General features: G+C 36.3%; 2 long non-coding RNA genes across 7 annotated transcripts in view; one reads left to right on the forward strand and one right to left on the reverse strand.

Annotated features, from left to right (window-relative positions):
• Positions 1-16,565, reverse strand: part of LOC135409694 (uncharacterized) — a 40,751-nt gene that overhangs the window by 17,813 nt on the left and 6,373 nt on the right. Inside the window, exons 1-4 of one of the 3 annotated variants that reach the window (XR_010428315.1) lie at positions 10,333-10,660; positions 10,102-10,186; positions 5,114-5,164; positions 355-528 (exon numbers count right to left, since the gene is read on the reverse strand). This is a non-coding gene — a long non-coding RNA (uncharacterized LOC135409694). Of the gene's footprint in view, positions 1-354; positions 529-5,113; positions 5,165-10,101; positions 10,187-10,332; positions 10,661-16,565 lie in introns of those variants that run through there. The other 2 variants (XR_010428316.1, XR_010428317.1) reach the window with 2 other exon arrangements.
• LOC135409696 (uncharacterized) overlaps positions 5,380-16,565 on the forward strand; it is a 34,981-nt gene continuing 23,795 nt past the window's right edge. For 3 of the 4 annotated variants that reach the window (XR_010428326.1, XR_010428325.1, XR_010428324.1), the window contains exons 1-2: positions 8,137-8,452; positions 13,946-14,021. This is a non-coding gene — a long non-coding RNA (uncharacterized LOC135409696). Of the gene's footprint in view, positions 5,779-8,136; positions 8,453-13,945; positions 14,022-16,565 lie in introns of those variants that run through there. The other variant, XR_010428327.1, reaches the window with a different exon arrangement.

Consider the following 16,565-nt stretch of genomic DNA (forward strand, 5'->3'; position numbering starts at 1 on the left):
TATGTAAGAAGAGCATTTTAAAGAGAGTTCATCTTTTATTTATTTCACCCAAAAAATAGCCAGATTTCTGAAGTATTCAGCAGAATATGCTGAGCTTTGGGGAAAAAGTATGTACATCATGCAGCTCTGGACAAGAAGTTATAATGAGAGTCACCCACTCACTTCAAAATACGGCTTGTAATATCTTACAGTAGACTGAACGAAGTCTGAACTGGTCAGAATAAGTCTGAACGAAGTCTGAACTGGTTAGATCAATGTTTGTTTTGATATGTTAGTTTTGCCACTGAATTCATCTGGTTGAGGATTGTACTTTGATAGGTACTGTTTTGTTATTCTTGAATGAAAAACTTTTACCTTTAATGCTTGATGACACAGAAATATTCAGTCGATTGAATATAGAGATCTTTCTTTCAGTACGCTGCTTACAGATCTTTAGTAGAGGTGGTGGATAAACGTCCCACAGTCTTTCATGCATTAGGCACACATGCTCTTAACTTGTTCTGATGTCATCTTCCTTATAGGAGGATCCTGAAAAAACATTGATGCAAAAGATATATTAAAAAAATCAATGACAAAATGTCACTGAGAATCGAACTCATGTAAAGATCCTTAGAGTGGCAGAATATAAAGTGAAAGAGATCCTGTCACTGTGCTTTTATCTCTTTGATCCCGTGTTCCAGACTAGTATAGGCCTGCAGCAGTGCTTAAACTATAACACTGTTACAAGAGAGCTATTTACTTCAGCACTATAGAGAACCTAATACCATTTACTGAAGTTAGGTTTTGCTGATTTTGAACATTGACAAGATTTCTGTAAAGGTGGATCTAGGAAAGGTTTAATTTGTACTTCTCAGGAACTTCCCCTAATTCTCAAAATGCCAACAACAACAAAAATCCAAACAAACACCTCCACCTCAAATTAAAATAAAAACTTCACCCACAATTGTGTGAAGAGTATAAATAGGAGTTCATAACAGACATGACAGAAAAAGGAAAACATATTCACATTGTCTAATTTATTTTTATAACATGACTGGAAATAGGACAGATGAATAATGCTAGTTCACCTTCTGAGGTATGGCGATATTATTAATATCACACTGCCTGAAAAGGTGTATTTTTAAAGAAAATATAATTTTTTAAAAATTTATGGATTTCATTTTTTGCAAAACTCATTAAAAAGAAAAGAGATTGATTACTAAATGGATAGACTGGTCATTCCAAAGAGCTACTTTGGTGTCTGTTCCATAGTTATAAATAATGTCTACAGTCTGGTTTCTAGGTCAGCTTCAAGTCAGTGGTAATACTTGAGTGTTAACATGATTCCATATCTTAAATTCAGGAGACACAAGCTGTCAACTTTTCAGTTGCAGGTTACATCCCTTAAGTGAAATTAACTCAAAGTAAACATCCTTGTGAAGTGGTCTTGCCAAGGCATAATGAAGCATCAGAATAACACGTGCTGAAGCCAAGTTTTGCCTCATACAAAGGAGGCAATTGGACTGGATTTCCAAGCCATGTGGGGAACACAGACAAATTTCAGACTCCTTTTCCTAACCTTGCCCTAGTTTGAATCAAAATTTCCAACTATGCATTTGTGAGCTGAAAGAAGAAAAGAAACATGAGGTATTTCCTGTCACATTTTTCTGTGAATTGTCTGTAATCAGCTTCCAATTTTATGCACCTCAAGTAACACTGCATAAGCAGCAGCAAGAAAAAGTCTCTTCCCATTCAGAGGTATAGCTTTCCAAATTGTAGTTATACCTCTGCTTGGAGTGCAATGGAGGGGGAAGTTGGTGACCTGTTTTTTTATGTGTAAGAATTACCACATACAAACTAGATGACAAATAGTGTGGTAGCTATGAGACATGAATGATTGACTAAAAAAATGTCTGACTAATTTTCTGTACCATTCCTATTTATTTTCAATTCTTCATATCCGTAGATTATAAAATGCGGTTGATAAGGATAAAGGATAGAATAGCAGCAGCTTTACTGAAGCAATGAAAACTTTGGAATTTTTGTCTTATATCTTAAGTATTTCCTTTTTTGATTAAATGTAGCATGGAAAAACACATATTCCAAGGATAGTGCACTTTTTAAAGTATATATTTCTCTATATAGCAGAAAAAGCAAAAGTAGCATGAGCTGTAGTCTACATAGACACATAGGCACAGAGATGTGTGCATATTCCACTCTGTAGTTTATATGAGTGTACTGTAGGAAGCACAACTGAAAATCACCAGTCACTTAAAATGTCATAGTCTAGAGTACGCCTGAGTTGTGCTGTCAGTATGGGAAATGAATTCAAATAATAGGTGCCATTACTGTAGCATGAAACTATTAGTTAAAGTTCACAGTGCTTGACTAGATCACTTAAACCTTTATTAGAAAAAAAATGAAATTCTGAATGTTCTTCTTTTCTTCCTTAATCTGAGCAGGGGCTCAAAGTTTAACCAAAAGCATCTGGAAATAAGTTCCAGTGCTGTGCTCCTGGTTCAAGTTCGAAAGAACAGAAGGCAAAGCTCCCTGTGCATGGTGCTAACTAGTATCATGGGAGTGTCAAACTTGATTTGAGGTAGATTGACATGTCATTATTCCTCCCATTCTTGCTTCCCTTTTAATGATCTGCACCTGAGCTCTGGTGTGTATTTTGTGACACTTATTAGCAATCTACATGTCTGAGAGAACTGTTGTTTAGCCATCTCTCACCTGTTAAAATGTTAACAAGACGAGACGCACCACAGTGTCTGGTGCCAACTGAAGGTCATGGATGGAGTGAAGAAGCCCCAGACATCTGTCTCTCACAGTGAGCTTTGTACCATGCTTCACTGAAAACAGCAGGCTGAACGATTTCTCACCATTAATATCAATGGGACCTGAACGCATGCTACCTGCACGCATTCCTCGGCTCCAGGAGTGGAAGTGTGGAGCTATTAACACACCTCATTCACATCTGAATTAAGAATGTTGAAACAGTTCTACATGGTAGATATACCAAAGAAGTCGTTAGGTTTATTGTTGTCCATATACACTCCAGTGCCTGATGACAACTGCCCCTGCTATTTTAAATAAAGACTGAGAGACTCAAGGCTACTGATTTCCTGAGTATCAAGCAACCTGGATTCATTTTTTCTTGTTTTTATTTTTCTTCTGTGAGAGGCTGCTTCAGAACAATTGAGTCTCACTGGCTAAAACAATGACTTTGATCTCCACCCTGCAATATTTTCAAAAGTCTAGTATTAATGGCATTTGCATTTTGAAAAATTGTCATACCTTTTCAGTTAGAAGTTTTTTAGGGTGGAATGGATGCCTCACAGTTTTAAATCATAGAATAATAGAAAGGCTTGGGTTGGAATGAGCTGTAAAGATCATCTAGTTACAAACCCCCTGCCATGGGCAGCAATGCTGCTCATTAGATCAGGCTGCTCAGGGTCCCATCCAACCTGGCCTTGAATGTTTCCAGGGATGGGGCATCCACAAATTCTCTGGGCAACCTGTTGTAGTGCATCACCACCCTCTGAGTAAAGAATTTCTTCCTAACATCTGTTCTAAACCTGCTCTCTTTCAGTTAAAAACCATTTACCCTTGTCCTGTCAATATCTGTCTATATAAAAAGTCCTTCTCCCTACTTTTTATAAGCCCCCAGAAGGTGGCTGGAAAGCTGTGGTAAGGTCTCTGAAGCCTGCTCTTTCCTGAGCTGAACAACTCCAGCTCACTTAGCCTGTGTTCATAGGAGAGGTGCCCCATCCCTCAGATCATCTTTTTGGCCCAGTAATAACCTTTCCTCTCTCTCTTTGAGTCCATAAGTTAATGGCTGTGAGTGAAAATATACAGTTATTTGTGAATATTCCTGTGCGTGTGAATTACCTGTGGAAAGATAAACCAAAACAGCTATTCAAATATCATATATGTATACACTAGTGAATAGAAATTGGTTTCTTACTGACATACAAATAAAAGAGATTTGCAGAGGTATGTACAAAAGCGATATCTCCTTTCCTTTTCTGTCTCTCTCTCACCCTGTCTCTTCCTCTCTTTCATCATCTCCTTCCTCTTCTCCTCCCCTGCATTCTCTTGTCTCTTCCCCTGCTCACCCCCCTTCTTTAGCCCCTTCCCTCTCCCCTCCTCCACTGCCCCTCTAAATTTCAGTCTCCCTTCCCTCTTCCTGTGGACCTCTCTACTCTCCTTCTCTCTACTTTTCTTCCCTATTTCCCCCCCTTCTTTTTTTTTTATTTCCTGCTAGTAGCATTTTCTTTCTTTTGCAAATCATTCAGACACTTTAGCCAGTGCTTAGCTGTCACAGACCTTAATAACTTGTTGAAACCCCCTTCCATTTCTTGTGCAGCACATGAAATGATGCTGTTCAGCAGACAGACAGCAGAAACAAGGTGTTCAGTCCTTTCAATTTTTATTTATGGCAATGGGGAGTATATTGCTGGAGGTACTAAGAACAGGTTTACTTTCCGAAGGAGTCAAATTTGTCTCAATTGCCTTGGGATGGAAAATGATCTATCCCAATAGCCAGTGGAAACAGCTTTCCTGATCTCCTGCTACTTTTTATTATGAATTATAAGTATCTTATGTGAATGGTTAAACAACTTCACTCTTAATCTTATTAGTATAAGGCTCTCACACCAGACCCACTGAAAATGGCAGAAAGACATTCCCAAATTTGAGCAGACTTCAGTTCTGACTCTAACAAATATCCCACTGGCTTAACCTTTCAAAAGGCAGACAAATGAAAAATAACATTAAGCAGTTCTATCAGAAATAAATGCCAGTTGTTTTTGGAGGTCTTTTTCTCAACCGTTCCCATTGATGTAGGCTGTAGCAGGCTTTGGAATATGGCATACTTTAATCGGCTTGTTTCTTTTGAAGAAAGCACCAAATCATTGTTTTGTTTTGTTTTTGGGGCTCAAGGGTATTTAAAATGAACTCCCAATGAATTGCAAGTTACAGTTGTACTCCTAAGTACAATAGTGGGCAATAAATAAGAAAGATTAAGTATTCTGTAGTCAGGTTAGAGTGGAACAACAACAAGAGACTGATGCATTCTTTCTAAACAAACAAAAAAGCATAATTGGAAAAATTCATTTTTATATTCTCTTACATTAGATGGGGCCACTGAGTGAAACATTCACTGATGAATTTCTTCTCTAATCTGTGGAGGAAAAACAGCTACTGGTGAATTAAAGAGTCCTGGAACGGAGCCATGAGAACTAAATGGCTAAAAATGAAAACAGGCAAACATTTGAAGAGTATTCTACAGAACACAGATCTTTCAACACCTCCCCCTTTTCCATGGCTAATTCATTGTCATGGAAACTGAATTTATCAAAATGTTCTTGTTCACTCTTAGTGACCCAGTGAGTCGACTTACGGAGCTGGTGAAAGGTAACTCAGGCTGAAGCAATTTTTACAAATGATATGCAGCAGTTCATAAATTGGTAAATTTTGAATGGCACCATTGTGCTTCTCAAGTAGTTTTCCCTAGTCTCAAAAGACTATTTCTGTCTGCAACCTAGAGGTGTCTGAAACGCTCACTAATAAGTTAGCATGAGAGGCATGTATGAGTATGGCTCTTTTCTTCCCTCTCAGCTCTCCTTTAATTTGTTTTTCTTCTTACCCTGTGAATTTATGCTAAAATCTTGTTATTTGTGTCATTCTTTACTTCATGCATTCTCCACAGCATTTTCCTTTGCTGATCTGTAGCCCAAGGATGCAAAAATCCTTCATCACCTCATCACAAACATCTCTTCTAATCTGTTACTGAAGGTAGGTGTTGACTATCAAGTGTTATGCACAATGAGTACTGTATGCAGCCAGCTTTGCCAAATCCAAAATAACCCTGGAACTCTGAGTGCTTCCACCATGTCTCAGAAGGTGGGGTTGCTTGTGTTTCTTCATCATACATGAAAATTGTCGTATAATTGTTTTGAAGGTTTTTCAGCTTCCATGTCACTGCCAAATTCTGTCAAGGTTGATTTTTACTTTATTTTCTGTTAGCAATTAGTGACTTGTTGTCATGGAAACTGCACTTCACATGATTCTTGAACTTAAATGGCTGAATGTGATCATACAGCAGCCCTTCATTCTTTAAACTCAGTAGTTAAAGACTTGTTTTTGTGTGTGATCTTGATTACAGAATCACATAAAATATCTATAAACACAAAAAATAATAGCAGAAGGCTACATCAATTAAAATGAAGTAGTCAATAATTCATTCTTTAATTAAAGCTCTTCCTTTCCCTATTGCTGTAACCTTTCAAGTGTCAAAGCAGATACGAGCTAATCATTTGTATGAAATATTTTTTTCTAATTAGCAGTTTGTGAAACAAAAATGAAGGAAAACAAAAAATGGGGATTTAAAATACTTTTGCTTTTGTGTTTAGTGCAATGAATGAAAACAAAAGTACTTTAGAGAAAATATTTTCTAGAGTATGAGTCTGAGTTTGTGGACAGCATTTAGGTACACAGAGAGGGATGCATTCACTTCTGCTTTTTTTTGGTAGATGAAATGACTGGAAAAGGTAAATGATATGTCCCAATATAATTTCAATAACAGACACATTTGAATTTGTTCATCTGCTAAATATTTTGTATTTTCAAATCAAAGTCTTAAAACTTCAATTCAGAGGCTATATTTTTCAACAGTAATCACACTGAAGGAATAACACATTGCATTTTTTTTCTTCTGACATCTCCACCATTTAGAAATATTCCGGAAATATTGCTGCATCATAAAGATCTCTTTTCACTGAAGATTTTTTAGATATATTGCTCTGATAGCAGTGGCCGAGTAAGCTGAATCAGACCAATATAAAGGCTTATATCAAGTCTCTTATTCCGAGGATGATCCTAATCCGGTTCTAAACTACCTGGAGATTTCTAGTTGTATGTGCCTGTACACATGTGTATATACACGCTTTATTCAGAAAAATTCTAAATGCAGAAGTTTTCCAGATATGACTAAAATATTTCAAATTCACAGTTTGCACTGCTTTAGTGTCATTGTCTAGACAAATAGTTCGTCTGATTTCATGTTCATGTCTCTGTTTGATTCTTGAAAAATGCTGAATGGCTTGTAATCAATAAGAGTTCAAGGTACTTGAACGTCATAGGAAATTATAAGAATCAGGCCTGGGCATGTGAAATTGTAAATGTCACTCTAATGAATGCTAACCAGTAGACACTGTGATTTTTGAAGATTTTTCTCGTGCTTGATATGCTAGAAGACTCGATCTTGAAAGGACACTGCAGTCTTATTAAACTTTTCAAATGTCTTTTTGTAAAACTAGAACTAAACTAAAGTGTTGGGTAATGTAGCTATCAGAGAGAAATGTAGTTTAAAGGCACTATAAGACAATTTCTTCCCTGTGGTAACTCAGTTGAATTCAGTGTTATTTTCTGCTGTCTCTCCTCCCATGTATTAGAGACTCATTACTTGGATTCATTAACTTTACTATAAAGATAGCTGTTTGCTTTCAGTGATACAAAAGCAATACAGCATGATTTTAGCATGCACTTGCTGTGTTCGGCTATTTCTTATAAAGAAGCAATTTTGAAGTATTTTAGTAGAAAAGTATTCACTTATTTATACAGTGTGCTAGATTCCCATCAAGCATTTAACTGGATAATATTTTTTTTTTGTAAAAAAAGGGGAAAGAAAAATGTAGGTAAAACTTCAATTTCTTATACTTATGATAATATATATGTCTGGCAAAAGGTAACATAGATATGAAATTGAATATATGCACTGAATGGTTTTATTAACCTTCAAGAGAACAGGTATGTACTTCACCATGTGCTGTGTGTTTCTGTGCTCACTGAAGTCCTAGGAAATCAAAGCAATTATTCTGAAAACCATGCTGAAACCAGTGTGAGGCCAGAATTTGTCTCATATTTAGAATTTCATGTTATCACACTAAGTATGGCATTTCCTAGTGAATTGTGAATTTGGGCTTTAAGCTTTTTTTTAGCCGTTCCCCTTTGTTAATGTGTCAGGTTACTTTTGGTTCCTATTTCTTTAGAATTACTCCAAATATGTCTTTGCATTGCTAACTTCTCCCAAAATTTCTTAAAAGTACAGTCTATACTTATAGATTCTTTCTTGAACACTTCCAGTACACATTGTTGTTCTTTCTATGGTTCTAAAGATTTGTGTTTAATTAACACTTATTACTAATTGTACCATGTAGTTGTTTTCACAAAAATGTGAAATTTTATCTTTTGTTTCATTAAAAATGCAGGGAATAAAACCCATCAAATGACTTATTCAAGTTTATAATGGAGTGAAATATTTGACACTACCCTTGTACAAGGTCAAATTGTTCTCCAGAACTATTGCTATTATTACAGAAATTTTAAAGAAAGAGTTATGAAAATAAAAATCCAGAAGAGTGTTCTTCAATATGCACAATCAGGAAAAAATTACTCCTTCGAATCAGATGTAAGTATAATTTCAAAATAAGAAGCTATAAACCAGCTGATTTTCTTCATTGTCTGGGATTCCTTTGGGGTATTATTTCAGTCTCGTAATCTGTTTAACTTTTTTGTACTTGGAAAGACAATAGAATATGACAGGTTCTTTGACAGTTTGCTAACACAAATTAACCTCATTTATGGGAAAACTGACTGTGTGTGAACACCTATTTTTGCAGTGCTTTATAAGACAATCTCTAAATTGCTGACATGTTGGGAGGTCTGCTTCCTAAATTTTAGGCATTCTGCTGAATAATAACATGGATAATCTACCAAGTATCTTATGATAGGCTTGCATATTGATGACCCTATAATATTTGTACGGGAAAAGAAAGAAAAAAAGGCATGTTTGCTATGTTCTTTCAAACTAATGAAAATTCTCTTCATTGCACCTGTAAAGCACTGCTGCTATGCACAGGATTTTACTGCGGTAACAGAGGTATATTTGATCACTGTTTATTCTTTAAAGAACCATGCATACCAAGTTAAGAGCAAATATTTTGTGGTGAGAATTTATCACATAGAAATAATATTAGCCTAAGGGAAATGCATAGGATTATATTTGTTTCTATCTGGTCTGACAAATGAATAAATGATTGTCCCATAGGAATAAGGAGATGAATACAGGAGAATCTGATGTCAATGTAATCCCCTTATGAAAGGTTGGAATCAAATTAACTATTAGACTTTTCTTATTTGGCTAAATTTCAATGTTTGTGGCTTGGAATTATTTTATAACTAGGTGAGAGGTATTAAATAAGTTAGGTGAGGATGATGAAGACTATTTATCAAATAAAATCAAACACTAGTGGCCTTTAAAAATAAATTTATACATGAGTATAAATTCAAGAGTCTTGCCTATCCACCTTCTAAAAGCATGTATATTTCTCCTTACAGTTTAAGATATACTGTTGAATAAATACATAACTAAACAGCAGAAGAAACAATAAAAAAATTATGTGAATTTCCATGTTTCCTCATCAATCTTTTTTTTTTGCGTGTGTGTGTGAGTGTCTGTAACCTCTGGTGCTGAAGGAAGGACCAAGAAAGATTGATGAAGGGTGATAGCAAATGCCATTTTATAGTCTCTTCTTTGCTATGAAAAAAAGCTGCAACTTTAAAGACAAATATTGGCTCTGTGGACTTAACTAACTAACTGCATAAATAAAAAGGCTGACTTCTTTAGAACTCTGAGCCTGGACCAAAATTTTTCACTTTAGACTACCTTTTCACAAAGTCTTTGCTGTCAGTTGTGTTTGTTCTGAATGACCTATATTTACGGTGGGAAAACCTTTAATGTATAATCACATCATATTTTCTGTACATGCCACATAGGTGTATTTCAAAACATTAAAGTATGTTTATGGATTATCTCTTGTAGTGTTAATATAAAGTTAGATTCCCTGTTTACTGTAGGTCCAATTGTATGAAAGTTTCAGAGGGAGTCTTTGAAATCTCTAAATATAGCTCAAAAGAGTTTCTCTATATCTAAAATGTCATGACATTAACATCCAGTACCTTGGGATACTCCACAGTTAGAAACTGGGAAACTGATTCTTTCCAGTAGCATAGAGCTCTAATTTCTAGCCTTACAAGTATTCAAAGAAATGGACTTACCTTCTGACATTTTAGATATAAAAAAGGTTTTCTGAGTCCAGCTTATTCTGTATATTAGGAAGTCATATTTTCTAAAGAAAGATTCCTGGTTTAAAAAGAGTAAAAATTAATGACTCCCTGTTGCAATTTAAAATAGTGACAAGAAGTCCCTACTGGTTCTTTACAGGTATTCTATAGTTATGATTTTCATAAGAGGCGGTCTAGGTCATAAAAGCTATACTAATTACTCACAAAGATATATAAATTATTAACAGAACTGATTGCTAGCGACTCCTTGCTCACAGGTTCTCAGAGAAAGTTTCAGTGGCGTGACCCCCCTTCACTAGGAGAAAAGAGCCACGAAGTTCCTTCTCTGGATTCCAGTGGCTAAAAGTGGTTTATTTGAAACTCCTGTGGGCTTTTAAGGTCTCCGGGGGAGGGCTTAAAAAGAGGAATGCGACTGGGCAAAAGTCTGGGGGAAAGGGAGTGGCTTGAGGGCTCTGCTGACCAATGGGGGATACAGGAGGACCAAAGTCCAGTAACAAACCAGGATTGGGGAGAAGAGGATGAGACAACCAATAATGCTTGTGCAGGGGCGGGGACTGGTTCAGGGAGGGGAGACAACAAGGCACTGCGCAGGGGGATCGCATGGCTAAGGGGAATTACATAATTCAGGGGAAAACTGTAAAATAAAAATGCAAGTAGTCGGTGTTTTTCCACTCCACTCGATCCTGGAGAGCTGCTGCTGTGAAGGACCCGCTTCTAGAGTCGTTCTTTCAAGGATTCATAGTCTTTGCATTCTCCCCCAAATTATCTTACAATCATATTTATAAAAAGTAGACCTACTTATGTAGTTCTGAGTCTAACTAGAGTTTGAAGATGCAGACATATATGCTTTTTATGAGCAGAGAAAGGAGATTTTATTTGTTGCTATTAAGAAGGAAGTTCAATTAAAGAGAATAATACAAATGTAGAGTGTGCTCAGCTTTTCTTTGACCCAGTGCTCATCAGTAGTGATTGTCTATTATGGTTTTTTTCGTAGTGAGACTGAATCTGTAATTAGTTGAGGATATGAATATGAAAAGAAAGTTACTTCCTCAGTTCTCTCCAGTAAAGCATTTCATTGAGCTGGATGATGAATCAGTGTCTGAAGTTGTGTGTCACAGCCAGACTACTTTTCCATTTAGGGCCTGTTTCACACTGACTGAAAAATGGTAAAGTGGTTCAGCTCCATTTGCTGAATAACCTGGAGGTCCTTAGGGGAAAGGAGGAAAAATCTACTGTGTTTAAGAGAGTGTTGGTTTCAACCTGAATTCTTGGCATGCAAGTAGCCTATTTCTCTTTCTTGCAATACCTTGTCTTAAACCTGGCTTTGACTAGTGTGACGGGAATATCAAACATCCCCCCAGAGTAACATTTTGCAGTACAGCAGAAAAAAAAATGCAGTTATCTGTAAGATTGCACAGAAAATTATATATACATTTCTGAACTGGATCAATAATGCTCCTTGATATTGTACATGCCAGATTATAGAAGAGAACTCAAATTCAAGAATTTCAGAGTTGCCAAATGTATCACTATTTTTCTGCCTGGGTACCTTTGAAAGACCTTGTTTTTAAAATGTGAATTTTCACAGCATTATGAAAATCATATCTTGGATGGTACAGAAAAAAATGGAGAGAACAAAATTCTTTGTGTTAGTGCAGTTCAAGATAACTTCAGGAACTTATCTACCAAACTGCACTTTAGTTAAAACCAATTTTAATATTTCCCATGTAATGTCTACAAGAAATACATAGTATCTATAGTATATAGGTATGTTAACAAATTGCACAGAAAAGTTGTAGAAATAGACACATATTTTGATTCCTTTAATGTACAACAGTTTTAAGAATTTCTATGTCATAGGTATAATTGATTATGTAGGAAAATAGGCCTAAATATGTGGTTTACATGATAGCTGACTTACTGATGGTCTAGTCAAATGATCAGCACTAGCAGTGATGACTCAGGAAAGACCAACATAATCACTGCAGAAAAACTGGAATATTTAGAGCCTGAAAACTCAAGTAACATTTGACTTTAAGTAAGTAGCAAGTGCAAGATAGTGAAGGCACGCCTGGTTCAATATAACTCAGATTTCAGTTGAACTGTTATTTGCCTTTTACATTTTCTCTTCCTTCCTCTATTTTCTTATTTCATATTGTCTACTTTATAAATATGAGGTTTTAAACCAGTTATTCTTAGTCATCTAGCTGTCCAAGAAAACTCTTAGGGAGATAAGTAAGGATAAAACTGAATAGTGTTTTTCCTCCAGCTTTTTCTTCTCGCTGACAGATGCTGACCATGATCTGAAGTGAATTTTATCCCTAAAGTAGCTTTATAGGGAAATTCTGAAATAACCTTCATATATGAAGTTCGCTGTTAACAATTATAGACTGTACTTTCACATTATCTGTCATGGCTTATACACAAAGAATCCCTGTTATTATCTCTAGTCAGTTCAGAAACTGCGACAGTGCTGTAGCAGTGGTGATGTGTGTTTGCACGTAACTGGGGCATGGAAGCATCCTTCACTAATATTTTCTGTTCCTAGAAGGCTTTGCATAGAGAGAGTATTGATCAAATGGTCTCCTACAGGGGTGCCATTGCTGCAGGCTGGTCATTTAGGGTGGCCAACCAAAAACAAAACTGAGGCAAATGAAATCAAAAAGAACAAAGAAGTAGCTAGAGGCAGAAAAAAATCTGTCAGTCCATTCTTTTGTTATAGCTGTGCTTCAAGCATCAGTGTCTGCAAGAAGCTCCGAAGTAGCCCTAGGATGAAGCTCTGTAATTGGAGGCAAGCAAGGCACAGATGCTAGCTTTTATTAAATATCAACAGAATTTAACAGTGCCAACAGCCCAATGATGAAGGAGAAGGAAGGATGGGAAGGAAGTTCCTTCTTTGGGCTAATTTCATGCTTACTGTCCTTCAAATCTACTCATCAGATCTGTCATTATGCTCTGTGTCTCTGACAGAGTCAGGCTATCTATAAATACCTTGATAGCTCTATGCACTTGAGTCACATATGAATAACCTCTTGCTCGTGAGATGATGTAGGCTATGCTGCCTGGCTCCCAGCTGTGGTTACTGAAGGGTACAAGTCCCTTTTAAGTCCTGTGTGGTATCTGTCAGCCTTACATATACATATTTACTTCCCTGGGGTATCTCAAAAATCATTAGACACTAATATTTAGACAACTGTATCCTTCCCAAAATGGATTCCTTAAGTGGAAAGAGACATATATCAGGGATGCTTATAACTGTGGAGCCAAGTGTTCCTTTCTCATGCCTCCTCACATTGAAATGAAGACGGCTTATAGAAAGACGCAAAAACATGGAGTCAGACTTCTCACTAATGCCTTGTAAGTTTGCTTTTTATGAAAAGCAAGCAGTTATTTTATTTTAAAGAGGGACATTATTGGGTTCTGGTGGTTTGCTTTGACATGGCTTCCTCCAGCTGCAGAATGGACTTGTTAAGGTTCTTATCCATTGGGCAGATTTACTGATGCTCTTGGACTTCTCTATATTCTACTCAATGGGTACAAGCGAGGTTTAAGAATATCTTTAATCTGAGATCCAAACCTCCTGCTCCTTCACTGCATTCACTGGAACAAACCAACATAATTTAGAAATATCAGTTAGGTTATCTCTCTCTTCAGATTATTTGAATAGCATTGTATGACCTTTGTCTGAGGTCATACAGAAAGGAATTTTATATAAAGTTGTTTTACTTTGTCTAATACAAAAATTTGCAATATTGAATTGTAAAACCTTGATGGTTTTGACTTGTGAATGCACTCACACAGTTTTTTGTTTCTTCAGACTGACCACTCACAAATTGCCTTTATGTTGAAGGATCCACCCGCCCAAAATGGCTACTCAAGAGTCATTACTGAAGGTAATTGTGAAGCTGAAAGGTGTTCAGTGCTAACAGCACACTCCATCCCTCCTTTGCCTGCTCTCCAATCTCCCAAGCTACCTACAGGAAATGCTAGCAATAGAGAATGTCCCAGGAGTTGCTTTGCTTTGCAGTGTTCATACCAAAAGACAGCACTATTTTTGCCTGAAGTTCTCTTTTATGACATGTACAGATCAGCATAAAGTACTCTGCAAAATTAATTGAATTTTCCAATAATTGTTCTAAAGCCAAATACCATATAGAGCCCTAAGATATATATGCATTTTCAAATGTCTTTGTAGCCTGATTTGGGCCATTTACCTCATGAAATTTCAGCTAAAGGCTGAGTGCATTAATGAAACTGTGAGTCGATGTACATTTTTTTCTTTTCTGCTTTTCTTTTTTTGATGTGGATGCTTTTGTTTTCTGCTACACTGAACATGTTTCTTAGGCTTACTTGATTTGCCCACCTGTTGGTGACAATATGAGCAAGGATGGGCAAATAACATTGAATAGATAGGAAGAGAAAGAGAATTGTGTCAAAGAAGATTAGGGAGAAGTATACAGACACCGCAAATTCAGCCTGATGGTTGTAGAAGATTTAATAGAGCAAGGAAATAAAAGTTTAGATTTCTAAAGCTGTCTAAACTGGGGACAATATTCCTCTGCAGTGTACTGCACTGGATCCTGCTACCCAGGTTCTCTTATTCCCCCACATAGAAGGGATCTGCTGTCAAGGATGTTGTGTCAAAATTAAGGAATTAATTCACTGCACTACCAGGTAGTATAAAAATTGGATATATCTCCTAGAACACACTGAAGGGTGAGACTGATCAAAACTAACTTGGATCAGTGAAGATACATTGAGGTAAACATTATTGACATATAACATTGGCATTCAGAGGATTGCAAGGTGTTTAGTGCCTGTTGCCACGAAAAATCAAGAGACGCATTCTTTCAGAGATAAATTCTAAAGTGGATCTGAGATGTTAAACAACTGATTTGGGGGAGCTAGGGGGGAGGGTAATTTGTGGATAGAAAGAATTTTAGTGTGGAGCAGTCCTTGTTATAGTTATATAAAACTCATTAAGGGCAGGAATTTGAATGTAAAGTACCAGAAGTTGTGGACTAAATTTACATTAATAAGTAATGCAATCCAATGGGGAAGGATCACTAGATCAAAGCAGGTCATGCTGGCATTTGTGTCTGCCATACATGAAGTCTGGAGTTTTAGCTTTGCACTGGGTTTAGCATGATTTCCTTGACTGAACATCTTTGCTCTGTGTGTGGCTCAAAGTAGTCAAAAGGACAAGTCCGTGTATCATATCCTTTTGTCTGTCATGACATGTAGAGATATTTGATGCATACATGAAGTCACACTTTGTGTTTAGATACCTGTTAAAGATATCAGCTTTGAGATGACTGAAACTACACTGAGCTGAATCACATATTTTGCTCGAGAACAAAGCACTAGATAAAATCATTGTTTAATATTTAATAAATTCATAAAAATTAATAAATCTGTTGTTGATAGCAATAGAGCAGATTCTTCATATATCACAAGGTGTGTGTAATATTATAACTCCAACTTCAATGAATTTATTCCTAATTATACTTGAACAAATGAAAAGGCAGTCAAGTTCCATTTGAAGAGATTGTTCACCAGGGCTAAGACTTACACTATATATTCAAATTTCCCTTATGTACCTATTCTACCCAAAACAAAGCAGGTATTACATAAATGCAAACATTTATAGAATTATAGAATGGTTTGGATTAGAAGGGACTTTAAAGATCATCTAGTTCCAACTACACTGCTGCAGGCAGGGATACCACACTGATACAAAAGTATTTTATAAATGTAAACTTTAATTTGGGTTATGTCAACTTTTTTTAATTTACCTATCTTAATCTATTTTTATATATGCATTTACACTTTCAAGACATTCTTTTAAATTAGTAATTAATTAAATTATTCGTTTGAAACAAGGACTGTGCTGTTGTTAGTACTGGTCATAGATGTAACTGAAGAGTAAGTGGTAAGATTATAGGTTCATGCTTTTTATTTATTAATTTAGGAATTTTATTTTTCAATGTAGTATGTTTCTCACATATTTTGCATTCCAGATCTTCTTTTATTATGCCATTTCCCCCTTCTTTTCAAAGCACCACTAATTCACCCCAGTGCAGCAATAATCAGTAACTGGGAAGGAGTTTAGAAGGAGAGGGAAAAAGAGAGCTATTGAAGTAAATGAAGCATTACCCATGACTGCTGCATACACCAGTGTCTGTTCCTCCATTACCATCATGTCCCCTCTTCTGATGATGATAACTCATTTCCCAGAGCATTCCATGCTCAAGGGCAATAGCTATCTTCACCACATAGAGAATTAGCACTGGCTGGCATAATTTTGGAAATACATAGCAATTACTTGTAGCAGAAACTCAGATCTCAGAATCCCTTAATGAAGAATGACAGAGTTGAGCTCAGAGACGGTGGCCCAGAGCTGCTAGGTTGCTGTTCTACACTGTTAGTTCACAGAA

This window comes from Pseudopipra pipra, chromosome 2, assembly GCF_036250125.1.
Source record: "Pseudopipra pipra isolate bDixPip1 chromosome 2, bDixPip1.hap1, whole genome shotgun sequence".
NCBI lineage: Eukaryota > Metazoa > Chordata > Aves > Passeriformes > Pipridae > Pseudopipra > Pseudopipra pipra.